The sequence below is a fragment of the Aulonocara stuartgranti genome, assembly GCF_965226115.1.
Source record: "Aulonocara stuartgranti genome assembly, chromosome: 23".
Lineage (NCBI taxonomy): Eukaryota > Metazoa > Chordata > Actinopteri > Cichliformes > Cichlidae > Aulonocara > Aulonocara stuartgranti.
In genome coordinates, this window is record NC_138958.1 from 51,091,501 (window position 1) to 51,114,463 (window position 22,963).

Consider the following 22,963-nt stretch of genomic DNA (forward strand, 5'->3'; position numbering starts at 1 on the left):
AAGCAACAAAACAACCTGAAGAGCTGGTTTGGAGCTGAAAGAGCCGGCTCTTTTTAGTGAGCCGAGCCGAATGAGCCGGTTCTCTAAAAAGAGCCAGAAATCCCATCACTAATTCAGATAGTTAATCAGTTGCTGTTCCAGATGACCTACTTGTACCAGACCCACTGCAGGTTAACCAACCAACCGTCTGTATAGGATCTCATTTATAGTCATAGTAATCCAAGGAGCTGGGAAAGAAAAGGGACTGGACTTCTTCTATTTTCTTGAAGATGTTTCACCTCTCATTGGAGAAGCTTCTTCAGTTGTAAGACCAAATGGTGGAGTGTCCCAGATATTTAAGCCTTAATGGGAGTTGTCCTTTAAGAGGGCAGTCAACCCACTATTACCCACCCCTGATATTACCACCTCATAACAAATGTTTAAAAATCAAAGCATCATCAGAGCTCAACAGAAAAACAAATTAATTATTAAACCATGAGAGTATTCTGCAGCCAATGCTGTTTGTATAAATTCACTGTAGTACTTTTCTCACAGCAGCTCTTATTAATATTAGTGCAAACAAAGCTGTAACATATATGAAAACAATATTGAAATAAGACTCGCAACATTGGGGGTGAAGGAGTGCTTCACAGACACAGTTTCATCCACTCGCCAATAACCTGCACCCTTTACATTGAGAACAAACAAACATTAACCTGGCTTAACTTCATTTTTACACTGTTTGAAAATCAAATCATATCAAAGCAAATGGGGGTAATTACCTGTACAGCAGAAAAGAGAGCTTCAGCTCGTTTTGACCCCGTCTGCTTCTCCTCCTGTTCTTTTTTCTTTTGTCAGTGATTTATATACTGAAGTCCACTAAAGAGCTCTAGAGAGCTTGCGCCAGTGGGCGGGGAGATGCACAGTGTGTGCACTCAGGTCTCCCACTTACAAAGGTCTTCAACAAAACAAACAGTGAGAAATTTGAATCTGTCCGTTTGAGTGTTAGAAAAACACTGTAAAACAGTGTTTACAAAAGAAATAATTTATTTTACACACAGATTTAGGGAAAAGAGTTATTTTGTTAGAATAGTTAAAAAGCTACACAGAATAAGCATAAAGAATAGATTAGTAAAGCTAAACTATGTATGGCTGAAAAAATATATTACCACATGACAAGACAAACATGTTGAGGTGAAAGGTAATCTGAAATTAAAATAAAGACAACAGGTGAAATAAATGATATGAAATGAAAAATTAGGTCATTTATTTCAAGTTATATTAGGGCTGGCCTAAAATCCATATTGTGGTATAATATGAAGCATGTGCGGTAACGACATATATCGCGATATATTCTTTTCTTCTGTATACTGTATTTTCCGCACTATAAGGCACACTTAAAATCCTTTAATTTTCTCAAAAATCCACAGTGCGCCTTATAATCCTGTGTGCCCTATGTTTGTATTCTGGTTGTGCTTATTGACCTCGAACTGATTTTATGTGGTACACGCCACTCAAAAAAAAATCTGTAAATAATGATTGAATGAATGTAGTCCAACTTTGGTGAGCTATGAAACCGCACCGCTTGGTGGATTGTCAGCGCATTACGGCTACTGTAGTCAAGAGTCTCGCGGTGTAATCTGGGTCCTAAACTCCGTCTGCATCAGGTCCCAAAGTCAAACGAACACTGCGGCATCACTAAGAGTTAAACTGTCTAAAATCTTTCCTCTTTAATAAAATGATGAGCGTTGCTGCTGTACCGATTGTAACAATTAAGTTTAACATCCAGGCATCCATGAAAACAGAATTTATTAAATTTAACAGAGTTAGAAGTTAGCTTGCTAGTTTCCACCTAAACATGATATACCGTGTTCTGACTGAGAGATTTCTGAAAAAACTTACAGCTCTGCTATCACTTCCAAAATAAATGAAGACAGAAAATTAAACAGCAGTGATTTTTGTAGGGTCACTGAAGTAGGACTAGCTGGTATATAATGATGTGCTAGATGATTGCTACCGACACAGCTATGTTAGCATATCCTAAACAGTGAAGCTGGAGGATGAACGGCAACTTTTTTCCAAGTTAATGTGACGTGCTTCATCTCTTTGCTATTACTGTCGCCTGGCATAATTTGCAGGTGATATTGCTTGCAGCCGCTGTGATGCTTTCAACCAAAGCAAGCGCAGCTTGATGACACGATCAACATGTTCTATCGTGGTTAGAGATGGGCAGTAATGCGTTACTGTAATCTGATTACTTTTTTCAAGTAACGAGTAAAGTAAGGGATTACTATTGCAAAAACGGTAATTAGATTACCGTTACTTTCCCGTAGGAACGCTGCGTTACTAAAACCGTGATTTTTTGCGAGAATGTCTCATGACAGTGACGTAAGCGAGTGCGACGTTCGTGACAACAGCTGTGTGCAGATCAACAATGGAGTATATATCGAGTACCGAGAGAGTATGAGCGTGCAGCGTTTAAGTACTGACCTTATTTTGAGTTTGATTCCATAAAAAGTGACAAAAACATTAGCGTCCGTTGTGCGTGGGAAGAAAACTTCTTTTTACAGCGGAAAAAAACCCCTAAACTTCCAAGCAAGCACCGAGTGCGCTACCACATAGCGGGAAATTCACAGAGAAACTCGTGGATTCTTCAACTGCGCTGCGGCACACCTGCACCAGGGCAAACCTCCGCCTACCTCGCTCCTGCTTTACAGGTGAAAATAGAGCAAAAGGACCGCTAGTCTTTGACTTTATTTATTTTCTGCTGTGTTTTACTTGCATCTATTTGAAAGACTGAGTGTAAACACAAAAAATATTTTATTTTATGTGCTGGAATGTGCAGAAAATAGGTTTAAATGTTAAACTAATTTCTTCCAGTCAGAGAATGTTGCCGATAATTAATTTTTTGCTTGATGCCTAAAGTTAAAAGATTAAAACTAATAAAACAAGTTTTAAAAAGAGACTTTTCCATTTGATTCCATTTTGTATGATGGATTATGTAGAAAAAGTAGAATTGGGCTGAAAGATCTATCACTTTATCACCTATTCAGGTTGTAAATCGTGTTTTAAAAAAGTAACTAAGTAACTAAGTAATTAATTATTTTTGAAAATAAGTAATCAGTAAAGTAACGGGATTACTTTTTTGGGGGAAGTAATCAGTAATTAGTTACTGATTACTTTTTTCAAGTAACTTGACCAACACTGGCCGTAAGCTTCTCCAAGGTCTTAACCATGCTGCACTCAATGAGCCCGTTCTGAGAAGTTGCACCTCGTCCCATCGTTTCAATCCCAGCGGGCAGCCTTGGGGGGGTTTGAACAGCCGGTTCCGCTTTCTTAATTCTCCGATAAGCCAGGGCCAAGCCAGCTCCGATCAGCAAGAACCCTGTTATCATGGTTCCGAATAGGTCGATATCTTAAGCGTCCTCGATCGACAGTCCCGCCAGACACACGATCCTCTGCCACCCGTCCATCATGTATCCGGCAGGGAAAGTCCCTCCAGGGCACTCGGGCTCTCCCGAGCCCAGACTTCTCGTTAAAGGGTGTCAATAGCATTCAGAGACCAGCTGATCAAATCCATAATTCTCTTTTAGGTTTAGAGAACAGACTGTGAGAGAGTGTTCCAGGGAAAGTAATACACACGAGACAAGACAAGCACACAAGAGCCTAAGCAGGGAAGATAAGGTAAGGAGAAGGAGGAGAGGAGAAAAGTGCGACTGCCTTCGCCGAGAGCCAAACGAGAAAATTTTTAATTGGCACAGATCATTTAATTGAAATATAAAAAGTACCCTTTAGATATGATGAGAGCCAAGCAAGAACCTGATCTGCTAAACCAACAAAGTTTTGAAGCCTTTGAATTCTAATGCGACAGTCAACAGTGCTGAAAGCAACAGTGAGATCGAGCAGAACTTAAACTGAAACTCTTTGTAAGTCACTATTGATCTTTAGGGCATTGATGCAAGAGCATCAAGCAAGTACTGTTTCTGTGCTATGATCAATTGACATAAATGTGCCTCTTACTGAGGCATATTTTACACATATTAGATATTTCTTCACTAGCAGATGGACCGGCACTTGAATCTGCCTGCAACCAGTGTTGACAAGCAAGCTTGTCTCTGCGGTGAAAGTTTTCTCTTTCTGTTTCTTTCTTAAATTTTTAAGTGCAATAAACTTTCCATCAAAGTTCATCTTGTGTCTCAACTCCAAAGTAATAATAAATAAAAAAAAATTTAAAGATGGAGACTCTACAGTATGCAGCGGTAGCATCTCTTCCACAATGTAGCCTGCAATCATTTTTTTAAGCTCACCTTCAGACGTTTTCTGTGCTGCTGAAGTAAAATCAGGTTTTGCCTGCTTAGCAGGAGTTGCCGTGGTGTTATCCATGGATGATGAACAAGGATCACTCAGAAGTGTTCATCTATGCTCTCGTGTCAGGCGCTTCAGTAGATTACTCGTGCTATTAACAGTTTTAGCATGAGTAAAAATAGTTTTTACATATTACTGTAATGTTCTTGTCTGCTTGTTTCAGAAAAGTGAAGAGACGGGAATATATCCATTTCAAAAAACAGCCACTCGCTTCAGCCGAGTCCAACAGCTTCCGCTTTAGAATATGACTGTGCAGCAAACTGACGCGAAATGACACACAGCTGCACTACAGCGATGTTAAAGCGGCAGAGTTTACTTCTACGTTTAGAAGACAAAATTATTGAAATTAAATAATGATATTCAGCAAGTTCAATTATTTTACAATGTAACGCAAGTACATTGTAAGTAACTGTAATTAAAATGGCTAAAAATGAACAGTAATTAGTTACTCTACTTTTTCAGTGGAAAAGTAATTTAATTACAGTAACGCTAGGGCTGCACGATTTTGCACAAAACGAGAATCACGATTTTTTTGCTTAGAATTGAGATCACGATTCTCCCACGATTTTCTTTTCCAATATAAATATTTCTTGCGCTTATTAACTGCACATCAACTTCGTAACTGTCACGGTCTGGCTGGCAGACCGTGGGGATGTGGGGAAAGGAGGACCCAAAACGCAGACTCTGCGATGCAAACAGTGCTCTTTATTTACAGTGAAAAGGCTGTAAATACAATAACTCCCCGTTGCTCCCTCGAACCCCGTGTGCGTGCTTCCCTCCGATATCTGTGCTCGTGCTCCCCGCTGTAGTGTTTCCGCACCCCCGTGCGTGCTGCCTCTCCGGACCACTCCTCCTCCTGCAGGGAAACCAGAGACGCAGCCGTCAACACTAAACCTCCGCGGGCATATATGAACAGCACAGACTTAAGCTAACACACACTGACTTGGTAAGATCACTCAATGATCCCGCGCCGGTGGGAGCTCCAACTCTCTCCTAAGTAGCTGCCCCGACGAGCCCTGATCACCAACAGGTGTGGCATGAACTTCAGGTGTGGCCAGTCCTTCCGCAGGGCCACACCCCTCAGGCCTGCAGGTGGCTGAGCTCCATCCTCCAGCCACACCCGCAGACATACACACCCATACCCTTCCTATACATATGAGTGGGACACAGACTAACACAGCACAGTGCAGAAAAACACATACATCACCAAAATAATAATAATAATAATAACAACATCAACATCAACAGTCAAAACTGCTCACGGACCCCGAGTCCCCCAGAGCTGGGTCCGTGACAGTAACAGTTGAGACTGAACATAAAAACAATAAATAAACATAAAAACAACAAATGTCTCACGTTTTGTCGTTGCCGCAAAATGTTGTACTGCTTGAAATTCCGTCTCCACCGTTGCTCCACACTGCGTGTATAGAGCAGGTAGTGCAACAATAGAAAAATAGTTGCGGGACGGCACTGTGTAGCGTTTGTCTAGGGTGTTGATCATTTTCCTACATCCCTCGTTTTGCACAGTGTTGATGGAGCCATATCATTGGTCAGGTGATAAGTGATAGCCTCCGTAATTTCTTTGTGCCTGCGGGAGTTCGACGGGTATAGGGAAGCGCTGTATAATGTAACGCAAAGTTATTTAAGGACTAGTTTATTTCAATGGATGAGTTTACTGACTGACGCGCAGAAGAAATAGTTCTTTATGGAGCCTAGATGGTGTGAATGATGAGACCAAAGACTGCAATATCCTGCACCAAAAATATATTGAATAAATGGGGGACAGGGGAAATGGAACAAAATAATGAATACAACACACAACATAAATGCCCACAATTAAATAATAAATCAATGCTGTGACTTTTCTGTGCAAGAGTCCTTTTGCTAAGAGTCCTTTTTGGTCCTTTTCTTTTTCAAGTTCACTTTCAAGGTATTCCTCCTTAGGGTCCAGCTTCATACAATGGGGAAATATGTCCGTAATCCAAAGACGGTTAAGTGGGAGAAAAGAGGGGAAAACAAAGAATGGTCCTACCGGCTCGCCACTTCAATATGAAGAAGATTAATTCAAAGGGAGGGAACAAAACCTGACCGCTGAGGTGAAATGAGTTTATAGATGAATTGAGAGGAGAAAACGCTTTGTTTTCCAACACCGTTCTAAATGCCATAAGCTTACAGCCACAGCAGGAGTCGAAACCGGAAGTACCCCTCCACAGCCGGTTTTCAGAGTTGCCGCGGCGTGGAAGGAGCCAATCAGAAGAAGGACCTCAAATCAGCTGACGTGGGTCATGTGACAGGGAGTAGTTGATATGGGTTACAATAAGGTTCCCGTTATTGATGTTTGGGTGGCTGACGGGGACGGATTTTCTCCTGTCACTTTCTTGGCCTTTACAGCTTCGTCATATTGCACTTTATGGTGACGTCTGAGGTGGTTATGCAGAATTGTAGTGTTACCTTACGGTGCTGCTACTATGGCAAAACACAGCTTGCAAATGATATTTTTTTGACTCTCATCGTCTTCTTTGAAGGCAAATAACTTCCACACGGAGGAATGAGAACCTTTTCTTGGAAGTAATTTTACAGTGGGGTTGTCATTCTCACCGCCATCAGGAAACGTTTCCTCTGCGCTCATTGTGTTTTCTCCCCTCAGGCAGTTTCACGTGCTCTCCATTGTTTTTTCCCTGCCAGATGGCTTCTGTATCACGTGGTATAAGGCTCCGCCCTTGTCATTTGTTGAGCAGGAAGCGTGAGCGCTTGTTTTCATGCAGATTATGTCCCAGATCAAAATGCGGTACAATCGTCATCTTTTTTTCTTTTTTTAAATCGTTGTCATTTGGAAATGAGATCGCACATAAGTATGAATCGAGATCGCGATTTTCTAACGATTAATCGTGCAGCCCTAAGTAACGCATTACTTAGTAACGCATTACACTCAACACCATCAAGGGCAAGGTCTGGCTGCTAATGTCACCCTGGGTTCTTGGCTAGCTTTGTGTTAGCATGAAGAGCAGAAGTTTTCTTAGCAGCATAATGTGGTTGTTTCTGTGTGCGTTGCAGTTTCCAGTGTACCATTGTGCTCTTGTCCTTTAGTGCAATAAAAATTAAAGTACTGTGCATATCACTGCTACAGACTGCACCACTATTTTCCTTCTCCGGTACACAAACTGAAATCAGCTAATTGTAGTGCAAGTGCAAGTGGAACTAAGCAGAATCATAGGCAGGCAGACTAAGAATTCAATTGAAAACCTGGGTACTGGTTCTCGATTCCCATGCCTAGTCATACAACACTACATACATACAACAATTTTGATCTAATTTTCCACCACCATTATAAATGAATTTGACTGTGCCATCATCACTAAGGATAAATAGACTGATATACTTAGATTTGCTACATTCTTTGTAGATATTCCTCTTTAATATTCATGCATTACAGTTATCCTTAGTCTCTGTGGCATCTACATGCTGTCTCTTAAACCTTTTATAAGGGGGTTATTGATTTTGCTTCTTTACAGGTTTTAACAGTCCATCGACAGAGAGCAGCAACCCGGCAAACTAAATCCTCATTGTTTCCTGGAGAAGGAAAAACAGGAACATTTTTTTGGATCAAGAATTTAGTCCAGCAAAAAATAGCATTGCAGTGAATATCAGATATGTTAGGCTCCTGTGGATTCTGACGGTTAGTATTCGTTCTTCTCTAATGCTTTACCACCTCCAATTGCAACACTTCTGGCAAGAATTATAGACAGTTTTCCTCACTGCCAGTTGCAATAACAGGACAGAAGAACTGACAATCCTTTTTTTTTCCCGTATTTTTTTAAAATGAAAAGAGCATTTCACCAAGCAAAGTTTTATTGATTATTTCAAAAGATAATTTAGCAAACTGTTATCCTTGGATTCTGAGCCTCTTATCAGCATTTAATTTCAATGCCACTGCTGGCTGACTGTATTTTGTTTGGCGAACAACAAGCACTAGTGAACTGAAATACCTTGGCAATTGAGTAGAGTGCAGTCAAACTTAAAGGTGAACCTGAAGAAATGCAAAGACACCCTGTGGTAGGACTCGACTTAAGCGGTCAAAGAAGTGCAGGAGACTGATGCTGTCCAGTGTAGCAAGTGATTTATTCATCATTTTGTGGCCCAAACAATATTTACAAAGAAACAAATAAGAAACTCAACTCTATAATTAACTCAATTCAAATAAACATAACTGAACTTAAATCAACAGACATTAAGGTCAAACTGCACACAGCTACACTGACCTGAACCTTTTTCTTGAAACACCTGAGTTCTTCTGCTTAAATAGTCCACTTAACCAAACAATTTGTCCTCTGGACTATTCCATTCAGTAGGTAGGTAAGATGAACATGATTATAGTCAAACCTTTACTACTCCTCTTTACTGGCAACATAAACTCTGGTGTAATCAATACATATTACAACAATAAATCTATTTCTTCTCAAACCCTCTAAAATCAACTTTATTAAATTATAAGAATTCTTCCCCGTCTGCACTTGGTCTCTTCCTGTGACCTCAGATGAACCCAGAAGGTATAAAGCAGGAAGTAAAACTACATTTCCTCCTTTTGTTTCTGCAAGACAGGTAGGTAAGGTAAGTTCTAAACAATACAAATTAACAGTTGAAATAAAGAACATGTTAACTTAACAAACTTGTAGGAATTGATTTAAACCAAGATGTTATATTATATAATCTGTAAAAGTAGTGATGGGCAGATGAAGCTTCATGAAGCACTGAAGCTTTTCATCCAATTGGTTCACTCCAGCGCAAAGCTTCTTGAAGCTTCATTTGCTCTAGTAGGACACCTACTGGACGTAAAAATATTAGTTGGCATGAATTTGAAGAGTGTGGCCTTTTGCACACAGCCTGTAAATGTCAACAACAAAAGGAGTGTGTAAAGCATCTATATTGTAGTGATGGCAGTATACTGTGTATATTTATGCTGGCAGTATGGAAAATGATTATTTGGAAATGCTTAAAATGGAAATGATCATTTACTGTGAGGTGAGGTGTGGTTGGGGTGTGGACAGTAGTTGTGCTTTTGTAACGTTGAGGTATGGACAGCTACACTGAGTCCTGCCTGTTCACATTTTATTCTGTAAAAACTACATTTTCACTGCTTTTATAGCCTTTTTAGTGGGGAGAACATAGCTAGGATTTAATGATTTAACAAATCTTTTGAATCCTTTGTCCTCCACAATGCTAAATGGCTGGGAGTCCTCAATCACCATGCTAACCAGGTCTTCATCTCAACGCATCCACTTAACACACTGTTTACTGCTACAACTACACATGTTTCTTTTCCAGCTATTTATTAATTAATTAATTAATTAATTTATTTATTTATTTATGTATGTGTGTATGTATGTGTATATATATGTATATATTGTACTATTCTTAGTTAGCGTATTGTCTGTCTTGTCTTAATGTTGGTTTATAATGGAGCACTGTAACAAAAAATAATTTCCCCCAGGGATCAATAAAGTATTCTGATTCTGATTTGAGATTGTTCTCCTGAGGAAAGACAATAAAGACAAAGCACAAATATAAATATCACACACGTAACTTATTACAGCTGTATAATGTTGTTATATCATTTAGTAACATTACTGCATGCTATATTATCATGGCATTTGATGGCTCACCTGGTCTTGCTCCACAATCGGTGTTCCCCTTATTCTCATGCAAAGCTCTGTAGTGCCTAAGCATGGATGAGGTGTTGTTGTTATATCCCAGCTCCCTGGCACATAGCAAACACTTCACCTTGTACAAAAGTCAAGACAGCTTAACATAAATTGTAACTAATGCACCATCAGTATTATGAAAATACATCTTCTGTAGAAATTTACATACCTTGTTGGGAGGAATAAGATCAAAATGTTCCCACACAGGGGAGGACATCCTCCTCTTCTTAGCTGGCTCCATTCTCTCCTGACTTTCTCTCCTCACTCTCATAAACCTCCAAACTGTCTCCAAACTCTCACTAACCACAACTCTCCATCAAACACCCACATTTTGATTGAAGTCTGAGGGCTTTATATCGCTGTCATAGCTCGCGGCAAAGTTCGAACCACTTCATGAACCAGTCACGTGGTACAGCCGGGCAGCGAGGCTTCGGACGTCATCATTTTCAGCTCCTCCCATAAATGAAGCAAGCCTCGATACGCGCATCGCGGAAAGGCCCCCTCCATTACTCGACACAAGCTTCGAAGCCTCGATACAGAACGTCACATCACTATGTAAAAGTGCAAAACATAAACAAACCTGGGATAGTTGATGTTTGCCTATTGCAGATTACATGTGAAATATGGTTAAATCAAAACAAGAATGTTAACTAAGAATGTAGACAAATGGTCTTCTCACCCACTTTGTCACACACCCGCAGGAAGAAGCTGGAGGTCAAACTCAATGAAAACAACAAAAAGTGGAGGTGTGAACTGAGAAAACTAATGAGAACCAGTGGCCAACCTGGACAAAACAAATGAACTCTTAGTGATTTCTGCAAGAGGTTTACAGGTTCACAGCCCTCTCCTGCCTACACACCCAGACTGCCTTCAACAATGTTTCCCATCCGTTTTAACTCAGATGAACTCTTTGGCTCGGATTACCCCACCTCTGACAAACATTATGGTTTTACTGTGACTTTTGGCCAAGTTAGGAGGAGGGGGAGCTGGAGAAACTACATGAGAGCAAACCTGCAGGCCAAGATGGCCTCCTGTTCGTGAACCCTATCCGGTTGTTCAGTGATGACGCGACGAATCCTACTTCCGGGTCTAAAGTAGTCTGCGTTTAATATGGCATTTGTGTTGTTAACATGTTTAATGTTTTGTATTTTCTTCTATTTGATCTCAAAAAGCTCCTAAAACAGTCAGCGATCACTGTTGACCTCCCTCGGCTTTTATTACCGCTAATCATTTATTTAAGCTCAGTTTTTAAAACCTTAGGATGTAACTGCAGCCCAGCCCATGCAGCAGTATATGAATGACTAACCTCGTATTGTGGATGGATTATCTCAGTTGTTCTCCTGGCTGAAGTTTGGTCCTTTTACAGCATCCTGCCATGCGATTACATTTGTTCCTGACCACCGAGAACACTCACGTTAACTTTTATCGAGTGGGAAAAAAGTTAGCTTGTTCATATTATGCTAACATAGCTGTGTCGCTAGCGGTCACGTAGCACATCATTATATACCAGCTAGCCAAACTTCAGTAACCCTACAAACGTCACTGCTGTTTAGCTTTCTGTCTTCATTTATGTTGGAAGTGATAACAGAGTTGTACGTTTTAATTTGTTTCCAAAACCCCGCAGTCAGGACATGCTATATTGTATTTAGATAGAAGCTAGCGAGCTAACTCCCTGCTAACTTCTAACTCCGTTAAATGTCATAAATTCCGTTTTCATGGATGCCTGGATGTTAAACTCAATTGTTACACCTGGTAGAGCAGAACGCTGATCATTTTATTAAAGATGAAAGACTTTAAACAGTTTTTCAACTCTCAGTAATGCCATAGTGATCGTTTGATATATGGACCTGCAGCGGAGTTTGGACCCAGACACGGCTAGTGACGTCAGACTGAACAACCGGATAGTAGTATAATAGAACATAAAAGGTAGAACAGCTATTTATTGTCATTGTAGAATGTACAAGAAAATTGTGTGTGCTCCACAGCAACTCTGGAATTACTGGAATAAAACATAAGAAATAGACAACAAAGGAGTGTCTCAAATATGTTTTAAAATAATTATTTGTTATCTTTTGATTTACAATCATTTTCACTTTCTTATGTTTTAGTTTTGGTCTTCAGTTAAAATCATCTGAAGCTGGAGACTGGTAAGGTCCATGAAGAAGAAAATCCAATCTGCATCCACAAAACGTTCACTGACTCAGCAAACATATAGATTGTTTTTCACAAAGTAAAGGCTTTTCTGCTTATCTATATGTCTTGTGGACTTCAGCCTAACAGCCCTATCAACTACTGGTTACTGGTCTGGTCTTGTAATCCATACCATTAAGCTGCATTCCTTTCCTCACTCCAACAGTAAATACGATGAAATTCAACACAGCAGTATGTTTGTTTGTTTTTTTCAAATATATTATTTCTTGCCAAAACTCACCTGTCACCTTCTTGAACTAAAATGCAACATAAACACTTAAAGATATGACATTGTGCTCTTTTGTATTCAAATACAGAGAAACAGAGAGGGCGAGCTGGCTGCAGACGTCTGGTAAACTCAGTCTTCCTGACTTAACAGCAAAATTTTCTCTTCAGCATTCACAATGCTGACAAAAGTGACATTGCTAGAGACAGTTTCTTAAATTAATCTAAAAATAAATAAATAAATGTTTTATATGACTTTTCTATCCAGACATAGTGGTGGTATCAGTGGTGATGATGGCGGTTATTCAAATAAAATTTGAATAATGAAAGCTGGAGTACTGTGTTGTATCTGCACAGAGATAAGTAACAAGCAGGTCGCTGTCTGAAGCACTGAAGTTCACTGACCTCACAACACATCAACAGACAGACTAACCCTGGACAAACTGTCAGTCTATCCATGGTGAATATATAAAGACAGACAACCATTTGCACTAATATTCACACCCATGGTCAATCTAGACTCAGGAGTTGGACTAAGTGGACTGTGGGAGAAACCAGAGTTTGCAAAGAGAACATTGAACCAAGGATTTTCTTGCTGTGAGGGACAGTGCTAACCAGTGCAGTAATTTCCTGAAATACTTGACTGAAAGTGAGCGATGAACTCCATGAAAAGGCTTTGCAGTTCATGTGCCAGGTAAAAGTGGCACAGCAGGTTCAGTGATTAAACTGCTTTACAAGAGTCTTATAGCCTGGAAAATGATCTATCCGATTTGAATATTGAAAACTGTCGTAAAATATTGTTCAGACAGAGATAAGTAGCAGACAGCTCCTTGGTAAGATACTCAAGTTCACTGAACCAACAACACATCAGCAGAATTTATGTGACACAATGTTTAAACATGTAAAAAAAAAAAAAAGTGCTGTTTCGGCATGATCATTAACAGAGAAGACATCTTCTGACCTTTGTCTTTAGACCTCACATATTGTCCAGGAGTGTAGTGACGTTAATGATCAATGAATGACCATAAAAAACTACATCTCTAAAAAGAACAGAAGAGTTTGATGAAATTAAATTCAAATGTATTTTAAATTATCTAACAAAGATACACTACCTTTTCAAAAGAATTTACTCACCAATTCAAATCACTGAATTCAGGTTATGCAATCACTTTCATCGCCAAGTCTAGATGCAGTCTGCACACCTGCTTCTACAAACATTTGTGAAAGAATGGGTCACTTTCAGGTGCTAAATGAATTTCAGTGATGTACTGTGAAAGGATGTCACCTGTTCAACAAGTCCAGTTATAGTTCCAACTGCCAATCTGATGTATGAGTCTGGGTTTGGTGGTTGCCAGGAGAACAGTATTTATCTGGCTGCAGTGTGCCAAGTGTAAAGTTTGGTGGAGGGAGGATCATGGTGTGTGGTTGTTTTCAGGAATTGGGCTTGGCCCCTTAGGCTACGTTCACACTGCAGGTCTTGATGCTCAATTCCGATTTTTTTGATCAAATCCGATGTTTTTGTCTGCTCGTTCACACTACAAATAAAATGCGACAGCAAACGCGCTCTAGTGTGAACGCTCAAAGCGGCCGCATGCGCAAAAGAAGACGTCACACACAACACGCTCTGTTTAGACCCAGAGCAACAGTATTGTTTGACTGATGGCCTTAATATAAAAACTTGTTTCGGACTTTACGTTTCCCAATTTTGCTTTAAGTTATTTTGTTATTTACAAATAACCTAATAATGATCCTTGTTGGAGCTATTTGTTCTTTAAATTGGTTAAAGTTTGTTGTTAGTTTACTTATATTTTGGGGTTTATTTGTCGGTTAATATTTTGTTTTAAATGATTTGTTTGTTGTTATTTTGTTAAATTAGTTAGTAAGAGCTGTAGGGCCATTTTGTTTCTATAAATAAAGAGACTGGTATAGGACCAGCATGCATTGGGGTGGGCCTATGGTTTTTTACCAGAGCAGGAGAAGCAGCAGGAAGGATCTTGTTATTGCTTGCCAAGATGGATAAATAAACCAAAACTCTCAACTAAAATGTTTGGACAATGGACTTCTTTTGCCTGCGTACGAAATATTACCTCAGTGCAGCAGTGGCTTGTGGACTTTAAGTTGTGGGACGTTTGATCTTACAAAAGTAAAGGAATTGCCACTACATAAAGTAAAAAACCATCCCGTGGACAAAGGAATAATCCTTCATTAATGGATATAAGGATTTCAAGGATCACCGTCGAACTCGAATAAATGTTATTGGATCGTCTGGTGAGTAATCCAGACGGATTTGATGTTGAGGCCTGGATCAACATGTCACTCGTTCGTCAAAGCTGGTGAGTGATAATATTGTTTAAGCCGTAAAGGAAAACGGTGAAGCTATTGGAGTTTAAAGACATAATTTCACTACAAAGACTGATGAACTGAGTTTTGATGTACTAAATTGGTGCAAAATTGGATCGCTAATTGAAACATGCCAACGCCCTCTGTGGAAATGTTTGTTCGCTGCAAAAGGCAGGTAAATGGATGTCATGTTTGTACTTTAGGCTATGGATTCTCAGTGTGCTGTACATCTTTATGAAGTTTGAAATAATCCAAGAGGACAATAAAAATGTCGGATATTAAGAGTAAACGAGAGGATGACACTGCGTTAAATTTACGCCAAAAGGTTTGGATTTGTATATAAAGACATGCCAAGAAAAGCGCAGTTCAATGTGTAAGCAAGCATCTAAGTACATGGGGAAAACTTCCGCTTTAATGACCTCATATGAGAACGTTAAGGAAGTGTCTTCTGAATTTGGGAAGTTTATTAAATGCTATCAAGATGCAAACGCTTTGCAAGAATCCTTTTTAAGTTTGCCACTGCCAGAAGATGAAGTGAAAAGGCAAAATGCACATTTTCAGTCGAAGATGACAGCATTCTCTGTTTTTATGGACAAAATAAAGGTTTGGTTGCAGGAGGCGGGCGAGCCGTACACTGAACAAAGCAATATTGTTCGTAATGATAAAGTTGTTGAAAGTTTGGATGAAATAAAACCTGAAGACAGTGTCTCTAATATCTCAAGTGTAAAACCACCTTCAAAAACATTGTCACAGCAAAGTCGAATTTCATCAACATCTTCCGCATGCATTAAAGCTGCGGCTGACAAGGCAGCGCTCATGGAGCGACTCGCTGCATTAAAGAAAAAACATTCTATCGAAGCGCAAGAGGAAAAACTGAGAAAAGAAAAGGAGACATTATCCTTGGAAACAGAGCTGGCAGCCACTAATGCAAAGCTTCGTGTCTTAAAAATAAATTCAGTTTGTAGCTCTGAGCATTCTGATGGAATGAACTCTTATTTTGAAAGAGGGCACGTACAAGAAGCGCCTAGTTTAACTCCTTGTGCCGATACATTTGTTCCAACATCAAGAGATTACTCTGGTATAAATTCTGCATCTGAATCACAAGTAATCGTACCTAGACAAAGTCAAACCCAACATCAGGTTGATGATTCAGCTCAAGTGTTGAGACATCAGATCTTTTATCCTTGATATATTCTTGAGGTGATAGTAAGCTGACTTTGTTATTGTCTTAATGTGTTTTTCTAAGTTTAAGTCTGCATCCATCACTACACCCAAATTTCTCGCCTGGTTTGTGGTTTTTAGATGTATAGATTGAAGTTCTCTGGTGACCTGTAATCGTTTTTCTTTGGCGCCAAAGACTATTACCTCAGTTTTGTTTTTGTTTAGCTGGAGAAAATTGTGGCACAACCAGTCATTAATTTCCTCAATGCATTTACCAAGACCCTGTACAGGGCCTCGGTCTCCTGGTGACATTGTGATATATATTTGTGTGTCATCTGCATAGCTGTGATAGTTTATTTTGTTGTTGTTTATAATCTGTGCCAGTGGGAGCATGGAGGATTTAAGCTTTCAAAATGGATCAGCAACAGTCGCACAGTGCTCATGTCAATCCCAGAGGAAAGAAGAGCAAAGGAAATTAAGGATCTGGATTTGGACACAGATCAACTTCCAGTTGAGAGAGCACTGGGTTTACAGTGGTGCATAGTAACAGACAAGTTCCAGTTCAGAACCTCCCTGCAGGACCGTCCAACAACCAGAAGGGGCATTTTGTCTGTGGTCAGCTCACTGTATGATCCTTTGGGAATCTTGTCTCCCTTCAGTATGCCAGCTAAACTGTTGCTACAAGAGCTTTGCCGACAAAATTTGAAGTGGGATGAAGTTATTCCCCACTCTCTTTCCCAGCGGTGGCGTGATTGGCTGGAGGATCTCCAGCTGATTTCAAAGTTCAAAGTGGAACGTTGCATTAAACCAAATTGCTTTGGAAGACCAGATGGGGCACAACTTCATCATTTTTCTGATGCAAGTCAAGATGGGTATGGAACGGTGTCATATTTAAAGTTGGAAAAGAATAACGTCACGCATGTTGCTTTTATCCTGGGAAAGGCTAGAGTTGCTCCTCTCAAGCAAACTACAATTCCCAGGTTGGAATTGACGGCTGCAGTTCTTGCAGTTCGGGGGGACAGGCTTCTGCAAAAGGAGCTGCAGGTCAGGTTGGAAAAATCAGTTTTTTGGACTGATAGTACAACAGTACTGAAATACATCTCCAATGAAACCAGAAGCTTCAATACTTTTGTTGCAAACAGAATTGCTGTCATTCAAGAAGCAACAGATGTGAAGCAGTGGAGATACGTTTCTTCTAAGGAGAATCCTGCAGATGACGCATCCAGAGGCATGAGAGCTGGGGATTTCCTCAAATGTAGGAGATGGATAAAAGGGCCAGAATTTCTCTATAAGTCAGAAAAGGAATGGCCTAAACTGGATGTGGAGTACAGTGTAATTTCTGCAGATGACCCAGAGCTCAAAAGGGACCTGACAATGAATGCCATTGTGAGGGAATTACAAAATCCTACCAGCTATTTTATCCTCTACTTCTCGTCTTGGGCAAAACTTAAAATCTCTGTAGCCTGGCTTTTAAAGATGAAAGAGGTCTTGGTGTTGTTGGCACAGAAGAGGAAAGAGTTGCTTGCTGCAGGTTTGAATAAGAATGATCCGGAAGGTCAGAAAGAAATGGATGATGAAGGACTCCAAACAGTTTTCTGTGAGGTTGAAGCTATAATGAACGACAGACCCATTACTAAAGTTTCAGATGTCTCAAATGATCTTGAAGCACTGACACCCAATCACTTGTTGTTGCTGAAAAATAAACCAGTTTTTCCACCAGGACTGTTTCATCCAAGTGATTTGCATGTCAGGAAAAGGTGGAAACAGGTACAGTACATGGCAGAGTTGTTCTGGAAGAGATGGCTTTCTGAGTACCTACCTTTGATGCAAGAAAGACAAAAATGGATGAGGACTAAAAGATGTCTTATACCTGGAGATGTTGTTTTAATTGCAGACGCTACAGCTCCAAGAGGATCATGGATGATGGCGAAAGTCTTAAATGTAAACCAGGATGCAAAAGGCTTGGTGCGTTCTGTGAGACTACAAACAAGGACCAGTGTTTTGGAAAGGCCAGTGACGAAACTTATTTTGCTACTGGAAGCCTCATCGTGAAGAAAATCCTCAATGAAAATTAAGGATTTGTTTAAGGGAATAGCTCCTCCTTTTGGGACTTTAAAGTAATTGTGATTGTATGCACAATTAGGGGCCGGAGTGTTGGAGCTATTTGTTCTTTAAATTAGTTAAAGTTTGTTGTTAGTTTACTTATATTTTGGGGTTTATTTGTCGGTTAATATTTTGTTTTAAATGATTTGTTTGTTGTTATTTTGTTAAATTAGTTAGTAAGAGCTGTAGGGCCATTTTGTTTCTATAAATAAAGAGACTGGTATAGGACCAGCATGCATTGGGGTGGGCCTATGGTTTTTTACCAGAGCAGGAGAAGCAGCAGGGAGGATCTTGTTATTGCTTGCCAAGATGGATAAATAAACCAAAACTCTCAACTAAAATGTTTGGACAATGGACTTCTTTTGCCTGCGTACGAAATATTACCTCAGTGCAGCAGTGGCTTGTGGACTTTAAGTTGTGGGACGTTTGATCTTACAAAAGTAAAGGAATTGCCACTACAATCCTTATTGCTGTTTTAGAGAGGAGCGGTGCTTCGAAGGATAGTTGCAGATTTCTGTCAGAATCTGCAGATTATACAGTACAAATAAAATGTTCACGTTTTCTCCATCGTTGTCTTCCCAACAGTTTCACTGGATGGCCAGTAAGCGTTCGCGATGTCTTCTCCGGCGCTGACAATTGGCGTCTGTCTTGTGTCAGTGATGTAAAAGACGGATTTAGTGCGACATGACCGTCAAACAGCAGTCGCTTTCTGAAACATCAGATATGTATCGGATTCAGTACCACATACGAAAGTGACCCAGCTCGGATTTGAAAATATCGGATTTGTGCCGTTCACACTGTCACACCATGATCGGATAGATGGGTCGCATAGGGTCAAAAAAGTCGGATTTGATGCGCTTTCGCCTGCAGTGTGAACGTAGCCTTAGTTCTAGTGAAAGGAAGTCTTAATGCTTCAGCAAACCAAGACATTTTGGATAATTTCAGTTTGAGGATGGCCCTTTCCTGTTCCAACATGACTCCACACCAGTGCACAAAGTAAGATCTATAAAGACATGGATGAGCGAGTTTGGTGTGGAAGACTTGACTGGCCTTCACAGAGGCGAGCCAAATCTTCTCGTCCAACGTCAGTGTCTGTCCACACAAATGCACTTCTGGAAGAAAGGTCAAAAATACCCATAAACAAAAGGCAAAGAGTTGGCCGGCATCATGTTAAACCCTGTGGTTACGAATGAATGTCACTCATGTTCATCCCTGTAGCTTATAATTAAAATTGTGTGTGTGTGTGTGGGGGGGGGGGCAGTTTCTTAACAAAAGCATTTCTGCTCTGAACTGGAAGAAAAAACCCTGAGTAGAAGCTCACATCAAGACAATAGCTCGGTTCACAGTAGCATCGCTCAGCTAACATGCTAACAGCACATTTGAGTTACTCACCCCCTCCCTTGCTGTGCTGAATCATAGCATAAGCGAATCACTCAGGACTCTCTAACCCCCTCCCTCCTGGCTCACAGCTCAAACGAGTTGAACGAATCACTCACTCACTCACCCCCTCCCTTCCTGTTACGAATCACTCACTCACCCCCTCCCTCCTGGCTCACAGCTTCTTCTTCTTCTTGGTTGGCAACCAATGTTAAGGCGCATTACCGCCCCCTGGCTCACAGCTCAGTGGACATTAAGATGAGAAAATATTATATTTAACACAATTAAGGAAAATACCAATAAAATAAAAATAAATAAATGTTCCCTTTAGAATTTTTTTTGCTCTTTTTTGCTCTAAAGAAAATAGTTGTTTTCTTTTACAATCATACATCATGTCATACAGTGAAAGAAAGTGGTTGAATTTTTACTCTTTTATCTATGTCTTCTTCAACAGAACAACTAAAAAAGTGTTATCTGACCTCGCCTGAAGCAACAAGTCAAATCATCATCATCATCATCATCATCATCATCATCATCATCATCATCATCTTTATTTATAAAGCACTTTAAAACAACCACAGCTGACACAAAGTGCTGTACATTGGAACTGTAAAATAAAATTACCTGAGATATAAATAAAAAACAAATAAAAGAAGAGTGAAATCATTAATTAAATAACTACTGCATTAAAAAAGAAACTAAGTCTCACTGAGGTTAAAAGCCAAGGAATAAAAGTGGGTTTTAAGACGTGATTTAAAAGTGGACAGTGAAGGGGCCTCTCTAACATGCATGGGCAAATTATTCCATAATTTTGGAGCCACAATAGAGAAGGCCCTGTCCCCTCTGAGCTTCCTCCTGGATCTCGGTACCTCCAGGAGCAGCTGGTCAGCTGACCTGAGAGACCGACAGGGTATGTGGGGATGAAGAAGCTCAGAGAGGTAAGGTGGGGCAAGACTGTGTAGGCATTTAAAAACAAACATAAGAATTTTAAAATTAACTCTAAAAGACACAGGCAGCCAGTGCAGAGAGGCCAGCACAGGGGTTATATGCTCTCTTTTTCGAGTTCCTGTTAGGAGTCGTGCAGCCGCATTTTGAACCAGCTGCAGACGTGAGAGCAATAACTGACTGACCCCCACATAAAGTGAGTTACAGTAGTCCAGGCGGGAAGAAATAAAAGCATGGATCACTGTTTCAAGGTGCTGCCTTGAAAGAAAAGATTTTAGTCTTGCCAGTCGCCTTAAATGATAAAAACTGGACTTCACCACTGCTCTGATTTGGTTGTCCAATTTAAAATCACTGTCCAACTTAAAACCAAGGTCAGTAACAACAGATTTAAAATAGACTTCCAGGGATCCTAAAACAACAGAGGAGGACTCACAGGGACCACTGGGTCCAAACACCAACACTTCTGTTTTCTTTTTATTAAAATTTAAAAAGTTTCGAGCCAACCAAGCTTTAATGTCATCTAGACATGTCAAGAGAGGTTTTATGGAGATGGCATCCTTGCGTTTTAGTGTCAAATAAATTTGGCAGTCATCGGCATAACAGTGAAATGAGACCCCATGCCTTCTAAGGATAGAACCCAGAGGCAGTAGATACAGAGAAAAGAGCAGTGGCCCTAAAATTGAGCCCTGTGGGACACCACATGACAGAGGAGCAGAAGACAATTCGTAACCGAGAAGGCTGACAGAGAAAGTTCTATCTGACAAATAAGACCTAAACCAATTGAGTGCAGTGCCACCAATACCCACTACATCATGTAATCGAGAAATTAAAATATTGTGGTCTACTGTGTCAAAGGCAGCAGTTAGGTCAAGCAAGACAAGAACAACATGGTTACCAGAATCACATGCCAGAAGGATGTCATTAAAAACCCTTAGTAATGCAGATTCTGTGCTGTGAAGGGTTTTAAAACCTGACTGAAAAACCTCAAAGATTCCATTTTCATCTAGAAAATCTTTCAGTTGACTAAAAACAATTTTCTCTAAAACCTTGGAGACTAAAGGCAGCTTGGAAATAGGCCTATAGTTCGCTAAAACTGTGTGATCAAGGCCAGGTTTCTTAAGCAGTGGCTGTACTACTGCATGTTTGAAATTTGCAGGAACCAGCCATGCTAGCAGCCTCAGAGAACAACACCAAGGAGGAGGCCTCATCTAAAGTATAGCTGTTGTATGAAGGCTTGTGTGTTCTCTCACCACAAATTATTTAAATATTAAATACTAAAAATGACAACTTTGTTTGCTCAAAAGCTCCCAGTCAAAGTGGATGCTGTATAACAGAGTTACAATCTGAACAGTTCATCTTATGTGGATGCAAAATGCCCTGCTGCTTATTCAAAAAAAAGTTTAAGTTGGCTGGAAGATAACTTCTCTCATCTGAACTGACAGCAGCATAGTGATGAGAAACTATCGGTTGATGTCAGCAGACAAAAGAAAAACATCACCAAGAAAACGGCGTGAGTTCGATCAAATAATTTAAAAAGTGAAACTGAAGATACAGATTACAGGAAGCAGAATATTACCAGGAAAAGTATTTACTGGTATGTGCGAGTTATAGAAAAAAGGATTTTAACAGTATTTGACATGATAATTTAAATGGCATCCTCCAGAATTTATCCAAAAGTTTTTCACTTGGAAAGTTGTGACACCGTTAATCTAATGTAAATGCAATTCAAAGCTGAAAGTCAAGTTTAGATTATCCAATATACACAACCGCCTGGGGTAACCATGCTGTACAGAATGTAACAAATACTTAAAAGTAATCAGTTTCACTAATCTAAAATGACAGGCATCTTTGTGAGGATGAAAAGGTCACAACAGCCACATATGCAAGTATAGAAAGAAGAAAGAAAGAAAAGAAAGTTTGAACACAATAAAGAATATCTTTGTGATTTTGTCGTTATTTTTGCTTCTGCACTTAAATGTATTATGATATTAAATGTGTTTTCCAGTGGTGATAATGCTACATCTATAATGCTTTACAGCTTATTCAAAAAGATTTTGACGACACAAACATGACTGCTTGGGTATGAATGAAGTAATTATGAGCACTAGGTTGTAACAGTTGAGAGATAAGTAACAGACAGCTCTGCTCTGTGAATTATTCAAAGTCACTGAGTCAATGCCACATCTGCATCTCACATACGACTTGTTGTACATTGTGTTTTAAAGTGTAAAACACCACCTGAAATGGTTAGAGAACAGCTTGTTGTTGGATGTGATCATGAACACATGATCTTTTTTTTATCCATTGTGCTTCAGACAGTTACATAATACACAACATTTTCTCTAATTTGCAACAATGGACTTCGTTTAAACTGACATAAAAATGCTGAAATAAATGTGCCTTTAAACTGGCAGGTGCACAAAAACATGTTAAAGGAAACTCTATAATGATACTTATAATCTTCATGCAGCAATAAAAACATGACACTGTAGCATGTGTAAAAGGACAAACAGCGCCCTCTGCAGCTTGTAGAAGGAAGTGCCCAAGCGGTCTCCCATCCAAGTAGAAAGAGATTTTCA

The 22,963-nt window shown here is 39.8% G+C and overlaps 1 long non-coding RNA gene across 1 annotated transcript; it reads right to left on the bottom strand.

Annotated features, from left to right (window-relative positions):
- Positions 1-8,550: 8,550 nt before the first annotated feature.
- Positions 8,551-13,647, bottom strand: LOC309700352. The gene is made up of 5 exons (XR_014274650.1): positions 13,593-13,647; positions 13,420-13,498; positions 10,213-10,827; positions 10,005-10,122; positions 8,551-9,873 (listed from the first exon to the last, which is right to left on the bottom strand). It is a non-coding gene; the product is annotated as an uncharacterized lncRNA (long non-coding RNA).
- Positions 13,648-22,963: the final 9,316 nt, after the last annotated feature.